Raw genomic sequence first — 12,689 nt, forward strand, 5'->3', positions numbered from 1 at the left:
GTGCTCTTTATGGCTCTGTGTGCGCGTGCTCTTTATGGCTCTGTGTGCGAGTGCTCTTTATGGCTCTGTGTGCAGCATGCTCTTTATGGCTCTGTGTGCGAGTGCTCTTTATGGCTCTGTGTGCGCGTGCTCTTTATGGCTCTGTGTGCGCGTGCTCTTTGTGTCCCCTAGCCCGCCCCTCTCATGCTCTGTGTGCGCGTGCTCTTTAAGGCTCTGTGTGCGCGTGCTCTTTATGGCTCTGTGTGCGCGTGCTCTTTATGGCTCTGTGTGCGCGTGCTCTTTGTGTCCCCTAGCCCGCCCCTCTCATGCTCTGTGTGCGCATGCTCTTTATGGCTCTGTGTGCGCGTGCTCTTTATGGCTCTGTGTGCGAGTGCTCTTTATGGCTCTGTGTGCAGCATGCTCTTTATGGCTCTGTGTGCGAGTGCTCTTTATGGCTCTGTGTGCGCGCGTGCTCTTTGTGTCCCCTAGCCCGCCCCTCTCATGCTCTGTGTGCGCCTGCTCTTTAAGGCGCTGTGTGCGCGTGCTCTTTGTGTCCCCTAGCCCGCCCCTCTCATGCTCTGTGTGCGCATGCTCTTTATGGCTCTGTGTGCGTGCTCTTTGTGTCCCCTAGCCCGCCCCTCTCATGCTCTGTGTGCGCATGCTCTTTATGGCTCTGTGTGCGCGTGCTCTTTGTGTCCCCTAGCCCGCCCCTCTCATGCTCTGTGTGCGCATGCTCTTTATGGCTCTGTGTGCGCGTGCTCTTTGTGTCCCCTAGCCCGCCCCTCTCATGCTCTGTGTGCGCATGCTCTTTATGGCTCTGTGTGCGCGTGCTCTTTGTGTCCCCTAGCCCGCCCCTCTCATGCTCTGTGTGCGCATGCTCTTTATGGCTCTGTGTGCGCGTGCTCTTTGTGTCCCTAGCCCGCCCCTCTCATGCTCTGTGTGCGCATGCTCTTTATGGCTCTGTGTGCGTGCTCTTTGTGTCCCCTAGCCCGCCCCTCTCATGCTCTGTGTGCGCATGCTCTTTAAGGCGCTGTGTGCGCGTGCTCTTTGTGTCCCCTAGCCCGCCCCTCTCATGCTCTGTGTGCGCATGCTCTTTATGGCTCTGTGTGCGCGTGCTCTTTGTGTCCCCTAGCCCGCCCCTCTCATGCTCTGTGTGCGCATGCTCTTTATGGCTCTGTGTGCGCGTGCTCTTTGTGTCCCCTAGCCCGCCCCTCTCATGCTCTGTGTGCGCATGCTCTTTATGGCTCTGTGTGCGTGCTCTTTGTGTCCCCTAGCCCGCCCCTCTCATGCTCTGTGTGCGCCTGCTCTTTAAGGCGCTGTGTGCGCGTGCTCTTTGTGTCCCCTAGCCCGCCCCTCTCATGCTCTGTGTGCGCATGCTCTTTATGGCTCTGTGTGCGTGCTCTTTGTGTCCCCTAGCCCGCCCCTCTCATGCTCTGTGTGCGCATGCTCTTTAAGGCGCTGTGTGCGCGTGCTCTTTGTGTCCCCTAGCCCGCCCCTCTCATGCTCTGTGTGCGCATGCTCTTTATGGCTCTGTGTGCGCGTGCTCTTTGTGTCCCCTAGCCCGCCCCTCTCATGCTCTGTGTGCGCATGCTCTTTATGGCTCTGTGTGCGCGTGCTCTTTGTGTCCCCTAGCCCGCCCCTCTCATGCTCTGTGTGCGCATGCTCTTTATGGCTCTGTGTGCGCGTGCTCTTTGTGTCCCCTAGCCCGCCCCTCTCATGCTCTGTGTGCGCATGCTCCCTGTGCACGACTCTTTAAGGCTCCTTGTGCGCATGCTCCCTGTGCGCGTGCTCTTTATGGCTCTGTGTGCAGCATGCTCTTTATGGCTCTGTGTGCAGCATGCTCTTTATGGCTCTGTGTGCGCGTGCTCTTTAAGGCTCTGTGTGCGCGTGCTCTTTAAGGCTCTGTGTGCGCGTGCTCTTTATGGCTCTGTGTGCGCATGCTCTTTGTGTCCCCTAGCCCGCCCCTCTCATGCTCTGTGTGCGCATGCTCCCTGTGCACGACTCTTTAAGGCTCCTTGTGCGCATGCTCCCTGTGCGCGTGCTCTTTATGGCTCTGGGTGCGCGTGCTCTTTATGGCTCTGTGTGCGCGTGCTCTTTATGGCTCTGTGTGCGCGTGCTCTTTATGGCTCTGTGTGGCGTGCTCTTTATGGCTCTGTGTGCGCATGCTCTTTGTGTCCCCTAGCCCGCCCCTCTCATGCTCTGTGTGCGCATGCTCCCTGTGCGCGTGCTCTTTATGGCTCTGTGTGCGCGTGCTCTTTATGGCTCTGTGTGCGCGTGCTCTTTATGGCTCTGTGTGCGCGTGCTCTTTAAGGCTCTATGTGCGCGTGCTCTTTGTGTCCCTAGCCCGCCCCTCTCATGCTCTGTGTGCGCATGCTCTTTAAGGCTCTGTGTGCGCGTGCTCTTTGTGTCCCCTAGCCCGCCCCTCTCATGCTCTGTGTGCGCATGCTCTTTAAGGCTCTGTGTGCGCGTGCTCTTTGTGTCCCCTAGCCCGCCCCTCTCATGCATGCTCTGTGTGCGCATGCTCTTTAAGGCTCTGTGTGCACGTGCTCTTTGTGTCCCCTAGCCCGCCCCTCTCATGCTCTGTGTGCGCAAACTCTTTGTGGCTCCTTGTCTGCCCCTCTCATGCTCTGTGTGCGCATGCTTTTTAAGGCTCCTTGTGCGCATGCTCAGCTAGCCCATATCCACCTTCTGAGCATCCTCATGGGCTCCCTGTATGTTTCTTTTCTTGCAACCCTGTACAAATTGCGCCCTGATGCCCCCGGGCCTGATGGTCTGCGCGTTATAAATAAACAAATACAAATACAAATTAGGGTCACCCCAATGCCCTTTTGCTTTTCTTCTGCTTTGTCGGAGAGTCTGGTGTTCGTGCACCTGCAGCCACTCAAGACATATTGGGCCTCATTACACGGTAACCATCATTGTTGCAAGGTCAGAAGGAAAAAATAAGCTAAATGCTCCTTTAAAAAAGCACAAAACAAGCTGACTCCCAACCAAATAAGCTGAAAAAACAAGCGCACCTCTAAAACAAGATGGAAAGGTCTCAGAAGTTGAAAAATAACTATAAAGCAAATAATACATACAGAGAGCCATAGCTCTCAACTCACCCACTTTTGGCGGGTGTCACCCGCCTTCAAAGCAGACGAATCACCCGCCAAGTCCCTCATACGCCCATTCACTTCAATGGGCCTCTCACCCGCCAAAAAGAAAATCGGGTGTTTTCACCCGCCTAGGTGACAAAAAAGGTTGGGAGCTATGGAGAGCACAAACATAATATGTTAACAAAAAGCATTTATTAAAATTGTTATTTTCTAACAATGGGTGTCTATTTTAATTTCTTCTATGTGTGCGACATATAAAAGCACATCATTGGCTTTTTGGATCCTTGGCTGCTCTGGTCCTTGATTCGTCTCTCACCTCTGGTCCTTGGCTCCATTGCAGGTATCTGTCAAGTAGCCACATGTACTTCATGACACTGAACCAGTCCAGGCATTTCCTGTTAAATGCTAGGACTGGTATTTTACTTCTTGCCATTATATATATGGGCCTACAAGGTCCAGTATGCAAAGTGAAAATCCAGGACTAGCTCATGGCGATGCGCGTGACATACCCCCCCCACCGTCGTCTTTCTGGTGATTGGGCAATTTGTAGGATCGCTATCCTCTGGTCCTTGGTTCATATAGTCCATCACCCCTCTGGTTATTGGCTCCCTCATGACTTGCTCCTCTAGTAAATTACTAGCCCACCCATTGACTGCCCATTGCCATGCTAATCCCCAACCCTGTTCTTGCCCCACCCGCCCAAAACACCTTCTCATGGGAACTCTAAGCTCTCTTTAATCAAGCCTTAACATTAAATCTTGCACTCAATGATGACTTAATTTGAGCTGTAAATGCTACTGGTGTAATAGAAATGTCTTAACCTGGTCTGCCTTCAGCCAATCAAGTTAAAAGCACTGTGTGTGTCCTTCAGTCAAGTCATGTTAACAGTTTTTGGCTTTTGTAAACGTATCAGGCTTTTGCCAGGCACTGCCATTAGATGCCCAGGTACTTGCACATACATGCCAACCCTCCCGATTTGGGCGGGAGACTCCCGATTTTTTTCATCCAAAATGTTGCTCATTTTTACTTTCTCCCTCCTAAAATATTTGTAACCTCAATTCAATCCAATGGGAAAATTCCCTTCTCCCGATTTCTGTCACAAAATCTCCCTCTCAGCTGTGGCAAAATGTTGGCATGTATGCTTGCACCATTTTGCACCTGCTACCGTTCATACAACTAAAGACAGCAGTGCCTACCAAGGGTCTTTCCCATGCCTACGCAAAACCCCAAACTATTGTAATTGCCAATGCTTGTTTCAATCATGACTAAACTACGTGTTGCTGTAAATACCCTGTGTTTACCTCTTGGCTAGGTAATGGGTCTTCAAAGGGTCTTTCATATTGAAAGAGCCCATCAATGCAAAATGCCTCCAAACAACCTACAATGGGAGCGCTCTTGATAAAAGAAAGACATACTTGCAGGTTGTTAAGGGGCTGCAGACAGCCCCGTCCAGAATGCTGCGTGGGACTTCACATTAAAAAGGCTTCATGTTCGCCTTTCATATTCATTTTTTTTTCTTTTTTGTCAATGGGCCCAAGTCAGACAGGGACTGGCAAACAAGCGGAAAAATAAGCACACAATTAAGAAAAACGCGGACAAAAACCACGACAAGCGACCTGCAAATATTATAAGCGACTTTGGGCAAAAACAAGCCCAAAGTCGCTTATAATAAGCGGACCTGTCAACACTGGTAACCATGGCGCTATTAGCGCCATGGTTGCCGCCGGTATTTTAACGTGTCCGCCTTGGTGGATGGCTGAATTACTGCCCTACTCCAAGGTGAGCGGGCCGGTAAATCCCCATTCACCAAGGCCCTTCCCCATTCCCATTTTTGCCCCCACAGGGCATAATGGGAATGGGGATAGCGCTAATTACGGTACCGCAAATTGCGGTACCGTAATTAGCACCAAGGTCCCTTTGCGGAACCCTACTTTAACGGCTGGTACCGGAAAACCCTTACCGCATTCCGTGTAATGAGGCCCATTATTGAAATGAAGCTGTTTTGTGAGTGTTGGTTGGAGATTTCCTGTGTTTCACCTGCTGACAGCTTAAAAACCACAGTTTCCAATGGAAAATAAATTGGGTAAAAATGTCACAAGATTCCGTTTAGGTGACTGACTTTTCTATGCTTAACATGTCTCTTTTTTATGCTCCTAGAAAACAGGCCTACTATCCCTGCCTTATTTATGTGAAATGGCGGCCATTCCAACCTTTTCAGTTGAAGGGGGCTTCGAGCCTCAGGGGACCCCCAGCACATACCTGCCTACATTAGAAAATCATAATTCCTGAGATTTATTCCCCGCCCACACAAAACTCTGCCCATTTCATTTCACATGGCTCCGCCCACATGTCAAAAAGGTAAACTGCTGTGATGTGACATCAGAAATTTGCAGTTCAAATTGAAATATGCATATTTCATTAAATTGCCTTTTTTTTCGCAACCACCCACATTGCATAGGACAAAAGGCATTCGCCTGCCATAAAATCAACATGTGAAAATGTGCACATGTAAACTCCAGGAACCAATACAAAGGTTTTCCCTGAATTTTGCAGTACTAAAATTGGTAATTTCCCCTTAGTTGTTTTTCATCAGGTTATAGAGAACTTTTCTCGGGTATCAGGGATCTCCTTCAATAAAGAGAAATCCAGCATATTCCCCCTGGCTGACCTAGTTGCACGCACTGAAACTAACCTCCCAACGGTAGGGATCCAATGGAAGCTCCGCACCTTTAAATATCTGGGCGTCAACATCTGGAACACACCAGAACGAACACACGGGGGCACACATGGACTTAGAAAATCAAAGAAGTTCTGGTCAAAACTACCACTATCGATGATAGATATAGCTGCAGTGGCTAAAATGATAGTACTGCCAAGATTCTTGTATTTCTTCCACAACATACATTACCTCATCCTTCCTCCCTTCTTCCGGGTATTGGAAAGACTAATGAGAGAGCTACTCTGGAACAACACTTGACACAAAATATCCCTGAACACACTGACATTGCCGGGCGGAATCCAACTCCCAGACCTAGGAAAATACTATCTGGCTGCGCAACTAAGCCACGTAACTAAATGGATGTCCGACGAACATACCCCTGAAACCAGATTACTCTGGCAACATGTGGCCCCAGCGAAATTGAAGGAGATACTATGGGTCCCGGCAGATTGCCTAGGAGAAACTTTGATGCTGGTAGAGCTGGGTAAGAGGGTCTGGATTAGAACCCTGAAGCACACCAAAGGGGTACATCCCTACTCTGCGGACATGCCGATAGCAGCAGGAGTATGCAAAGGACAAACGGACCTAGCCCGAATGAGACAGTGGGAAAGGTACAGTATTTACAACTGGGGAGACACGTACACAGAAGGAACTTTCAAGGAATTCGAGTGCATGGTCGCCAATGAGGGCTTGCCCGCTGGCCAATTTCTATGGTACAGAAAAGTCAGAGAAAGCGCCAAATCACAGTGGCAGGGATGGCCAGAAGAGCCGGAACTAGAGCCACTAATAACGCTGCTATACAACCTAGGGGACGGCTGGAAACCAATATCTAGGCTATATGCCCAACTGTCGGACAGACCCACCCCAAAAGAGAGGTTTTGAAAATGAAGTGGGAACTGAACCTGGGGCAAGAAATCACCGAAGAGGAATGGGAAAGAATCCTAAGATTTCCCAAAGAGGTGTCGAAAAATGCCTGATTTAGACTAATCCAATTACAAGTTCTACACAGAACGTACATGACACCAGGGAAAATAGCCAGAATCAACAAGTCCAGTGACCCACTATGCCCCCGATGTAAATTAGAGGGAGCAGGGATGACGCACATGTTCTGGGGGTGCCTGAAGATCCAGACTTTCTGGTCCAGGGTGGAGCAGACATGCAGAAGAGCAGGAATGACGCGATACAAATGGTCCCCGAAGGAATGCCTACTTGGTGCATACCCTAGTGAAGCTTATGGACATGGCATGCGTGCTGGCCAAAAGCACCATAGCCATGACGTGGAAATCCCTGAAAGGCCCACACTTTGAGAGATGGTACAAAGAGTTAGAGCACTGGACAGGAGCCGAAACAAAGGTGTTGGGAGATGGAGTAGACAGAGCAGGAGGAGAGGCGAGCCCGACATTCGAAGACTGGAAAGCACTAATACGAGACATGTTTCATCCGTCGGATGACAAACCCCCCTGAACCATCCCCTATCCACCGAAACACCATTGAATCAGACTTAAACCCAAAGCCCCACGAAAACACCCGCAGAATTGCTAGACTTGGCACTTACCTGCCAGCTCAACACCCAAGAAACACCGATGCTGAATGACTAAATGAACCGGGACAAAATCCCCAGCGTACCCAAGTGGCAAGAGACCAGTTGTTTAGTTATTATTGTTTAAAGTTTGTGTATTACACTTGTTTTCCTTTTTCTCCCCCCGCCCTTTTTTTTTTCCTTCTACTCTCTTTCCTCTTCTTTCGAGAGCCCCCATTCCCCCCCCCTTCTTATGGAAATGATGCTTAAACAGGTTATTATGTAAATGTTATTAAAAGTTAAATGCCAATAAAAATACTTTAAAATTAAATGTAGTGCAGTGGTGAGTTGTCCAGACTGCAAACCTGAGGACTGTGGTTCAATGGGGCTGAGTCCACACTAACCTGGGTAAAAAGAACGAAAGCAAAAGAAACGCCTGTTCGCATTGAAAGTCGGGAAAAAAGAATGAAAGGTGAAGCAAAATAAATGCGCGTCATTTTACTTCATCTGCATTCTTTTTGCCAATTTGCTGGAAGCATTACAGTCATTGCTGCAGAGACAAAGCCACACTCAGGCGGGGAGTCCACGGCAGCACAGTCCTGCAAGCATAACAAAACAAAAAAAAAGTAATCAGTGAAAGCTGTCCCCCACCAAAATTCTCTAGGAGGACTGACATCCTGGTGGACCAGCTGTCAACTGTGACTCATAACCTCACGATCCAGGCAGAAGATTTGGAAAATAGATCCAGGAGATCGAACATTAGACTCAAATTCCTTCCCAAGGAGGTTCTAGACAAAGACCTTGAATCAGTGATCAGAAACATCTTTGCAGACCTCCTAGATACAGAGGACACTCCATAAATAAAAATCAACAGGGTCTACAGGGAGCGACCCCGCAGGATGGAACCGGGGGTGGGACCAAGGGACGTCTTAGAGGCACTTCATGATTATTCAATTAAAGAAAAGATCCTGCAAAAATCGAGAAACATGAAACAAATATTCTACAATGGAGCAAACACCTACCTCTTCCAAGACCTAGCCCAGATAACCCTCACGAAAAGGAAAAGAATGGCCCAGTCCTGTCAGTCCTACGAGGCAAAGACATCCGATACCAATGGACTTTCCCATTCAGATTAATCTTCGATTGGCAGGGGAAACACCACAGAATAGGGTCCAATGAAGAAGGAGCAAGAATCCTGGGGATCGAAGAGGAGGATCAAACCCCAGCAGACCCCTCACTAAAGCACCAAAGCAACCTCAAACCATGGGAATAGTTGACGGTGAGATCTAAAAGACCTAAAAAGGGGGATACCTACCACATCTAAAGGCCTGCTCCAGGAAAACCACAGGAGAGGGGAAATCTTCCTGCAAATAACTCTGACTGAATAATACACTCAAGAGGTGCAAGAGGTTACTAACATTACAAGCCTGGGGAGAGCAATCAATAGGGTCCACAAAGAGGGTCCCGGGGCAGGGGGTGTTAGGGGGAGCACCTTGGAATGGGTTTGGGAGAACTTGCAGAGTTCCGTGCTGGGAACAGTCAATGATTCAACCCTTAAGATGCCAATTTGAGGGGGGCTAGAGACTTGTGGAACCCACCCAGCGGAGGGGATGGAATGGAAGGAGGGCGGGAAGGGGCAGAAAGGACAGGGGAAGGGGTAGAAGGAAGGGGGAAAATGGGAGGGAGGTCTGGACAAAAGCTCAGGAACAGGCAACAAATACAGGTAGAGCCTCAAGAAAATGGCCAGATATAATAGACTCTTAATCATATCACTCAACATCAATGGTTTAAATTCTCCAGTGAAAAGGAGGAAAATTGAAAGATAAATAAAGAGGGAAGGCCCTGACATATTAACATTGCAGGAAACCAATGTTCATACCCAGGACAGAGATAAAATAAGAATCAGGGGATTCTGCCGAATATATCAATCAACGCATAATAGTAAGAAAGGGTGGGTACTGTTGGCCCCCCGGAATGACCGACAGGGATGCAAAAGGGAGATACATAGCGGACAACTTGAAGGGGAGGGGCGGGGTGTACACGATAGTGACGATCTACACACAGAACAGAGGACAAGACACATTTATCCAAAAATCGCTGATCAGACTGGAAAGATTTGCAAAGGCCCACTTAAACTTAATGGGAGACTTCAACATTGAGTGGTTGTCATGCCTGCTGGACATATCTCTGGACCAGGAACAACCTCTCCATACAAAATGAGTTACGCCCATAGAACCACTAGACCATTCTACTCGAAATGGAGGTTGTTTGATGCATTGCCCGGAAAACGACATCTGCATTTTTCACGTTGTTAAAATTCACGTGATTTAGTTCCGTCACGTGTATCACGGCAGTGCGTAAATAAGCAGCGTGGAAACGCTGATCGCTGCTTCTGATTAAGTCAATTTTGGCGTTTTGTAGCTGAACTCCGGACCTGCGTTCTCGCATTCCCTTCAGCAACTTCTTTGGCCTTTTTTGAGCATGTTTTCCTCCACACACTAATTCCTGGAGCTGTGTATCCTGTTTGCGTACCAAATGTCCACGCGGACGCTATCTGCAAGCGCGGCTGTCCTGAGCTGTGTGTATCCTGTTTGCGTACCAAATCGACACGCGGACGCTGTCTACAAGCGCGACTGTCCTGAGCTGCGTGTATCCTGTTCGCGTGCCAAATCTCCACGTGGATGCTGTCTGCAAGCGTGAATGTCCTGAGCATCGTGTATCCTGTTCGCGTGCCAAATCTCCACGCGGACACTGTCTGCAAGCGCGGCTGTCCTGAGCTGTGTGTATCCTGTTCGCGTGCCAAATCTACACACGGACGCTGTCTGCAAGCGCGGCTGTCCTGAGCTGCGTGTATCCTGTTCGCGTGCCAAATCTCCACGCGGACGCTGTCTGCAAGCGCGGCTGTCCTGAGCTGCATGAATCCTGTTCGCGTGCCAAATCTCCACGCAGACGCTGTCTGCAAGCGCGGCTGTCCTGAGCTGCGTGTATCCTGTCCGCGTGCTAAATCTCCACGCGGACACTGTCTGCAAGCGCGGCTTTCCTGAGCTGCGTGTATCCTGTTTGCTTGCTAAATCTTCACGCGGAAACGCTGTCTCCAAGCGCGGCTGGCCTGGCTGCGTGTACGCTGTCGCGTGCAACCCTGCACGTGGTTTTCTGAACTTCTTTGAACCTTTGGTGTCTGTGACAGTTAACAGGTGAAAATCTTATTTTGTTCTTCGTGGGAAAGAAAGTATTTCATGAACTATTGGAAGGTGATTGTGCACAGTACTTTGGACGCTATCCTGTGGTGCACCAACCCGGTATCTAACGTGAGCCTCGTGCCGTTCGGGATAAGTCTCCCTTACTAATATTCCCCTCCTTATCGTTGTTTCAACTCCTGGTTTTCTTCAAGAGACTCTTGTTGAATTCTTCAGTTTGGCCATAAGGCATATCTTACGATACAATACCCACGTCCTTTCCAGTGATCCATCTCTCTGCCTGTTTTATCAGTCAGAGAGTTGTATCATTTGGAAGGTCTAATTTGACCTACCTACAATCAAGTCGTGTGAAAAAGGATCCGGAAGAGCCCTACCAATTGTATCCTTTTTTGGTTACCGTATCCTTTTCAATTGATACATTGGTGATTTATGACAGAATCAAAAGCCATGGAGGGTACAGATCCTTTATATGTTTTGACTCAGTTAATCACTGACTTGAGAAATGAAATGATTACGGCACAGGACATGCTACAGCATCGAATGGATGTTATGCAAGATGCCATGCATGCCACTCCTCAGGGAGCACGGGTTCCAGTAGCCACTGCATCTGGATCTGGGACTACGACACCATCATTATCACAGGAAACTCTTAAAGTGGTTATGCCCACACAGTTTCCCTTGGCTCCCCCGGAAAGGTTCACAGGTGATCCTAAAACCTATAGAACTTTTGTTAATCAGTGCCGACTTCATTTCCTTTGCCGGCCTAATTCGTTTCCCGATCTAACTACTAAAGCAGCATTAGTGTTTTCCCATTTGGGGGGTACAGCTGCTGCTTGGGCAAATCCTTTATTGGAATCAAATAGCCCCTTGTTGTACGATTGCGATGATCTTCTGGCTGCTATGAACAAAGTCTTTGATATGCGCTACGCTACTCAAGCCACAGATCTGGAGTTGCTGAATCTACAACAAGGCACTCAACCTCTGTTGGCTTACATCGCACGATTCAACCAATTAACAGCCGAAACCCAATGGCCGGCAGACAAGAAGACGGCTGTTTTCTACAAGGGTCTTTCAGAAGAACTCAAAGATGCCTTGTCCACGGTTCCAGTGGTTCCTATAGGGTTTTGAGAATTTCTTGATTTGATTTTACAAATTGATGCCCGAAGAAATGCCCGCAAAGGAGAGAGAAAACCTTTCCTTCATGCACTGGTTCGTTCTGATACACCGGCAGCTTCTTCGAATGATCCTGAACCAATGCAAATTGGTGCGGTGAGAGGCCGGTTGTCTAGAGCAGAAAGAGAGAACCGAAGAAAAAATAATTTATGGCTATATTGCGGTTCATCTGAGCATTTACTGGCAGCATGTCCTAAAAAAACAGTTAAGCCTTCGGGAAACGCCAAAACTCGACAGTAGCAGGAGTCCCTGTGTCGAGTGTTACATCGGACTCCATTACATTTCCAGCGCATGCACCTATAGCTGTTGAGATGGCTTTACGTTTTGATGATCAAGAATTGGTTTCCAAGGCTATGGTTGATTCTGGAGCCACTAATAATTACATCGATATCACATATGCCAAGAAATGTTCTATACCCCTTGTAGACAAGAACAAACCTGAAACTGTTAATACGGTGGATGGATCAGTCTTGATTTCCGGTATGGTAACTCAGGAGACTGTACCTATTCAGATGACTTTATTAAATGGTCATTCGGAGGAAATAGTCTTCGATGTCATTGTGGCTCCTCAATACAAAATATTACTTGGATTTAATTGGTTGACTCTTCATAATCCCGCCATTGACTGGGATACGGGATTGATCCAATATCCTTCCGTTTTTTGCAATGAACATTGCTTTACCAGTCAGGAGGTGTCAAATAAATCACATATTTTGGCCTCTATGGAGGGAATTTCCACTATTAGTGTGGTACATCAGAGCGGTACACATATACCAAGTGAATATACAGATTTTACTGATGTGTTTGACAAAGGTCAGGCAAAACAGCTGCCTCCACATAGGCAGTATGATTGTCCAATTGAACTAATTCCTGGAGCTAAAATCCCTACTGGTCGAGTTTATTCTTTAACTCCCAAAGAATATGTTGTCTTGAAAGAATACATCGATAAAGGTCTTGATATGGGATTTATACGGCCATCTCAATCGCCGGCTGCCTCTCCTTTA

This window comes from Ambystoma mexicanum, chromosome 2p, assembly GCF_040938575.1.
Source record: "Ambystoma mexicanum isolate Mex_15411 chromosome 2p, UKY_AmexF1_1, whole genome shotgun sequence".
In the NCBI taxonomy this organism is placed as follows: domain Eukaryota; kingdom Metazoa; phylum Chordata; class Amphibia; order Caudata; family Ambystomatidae; genus Ambystoma; species Ambystoma mexicanum.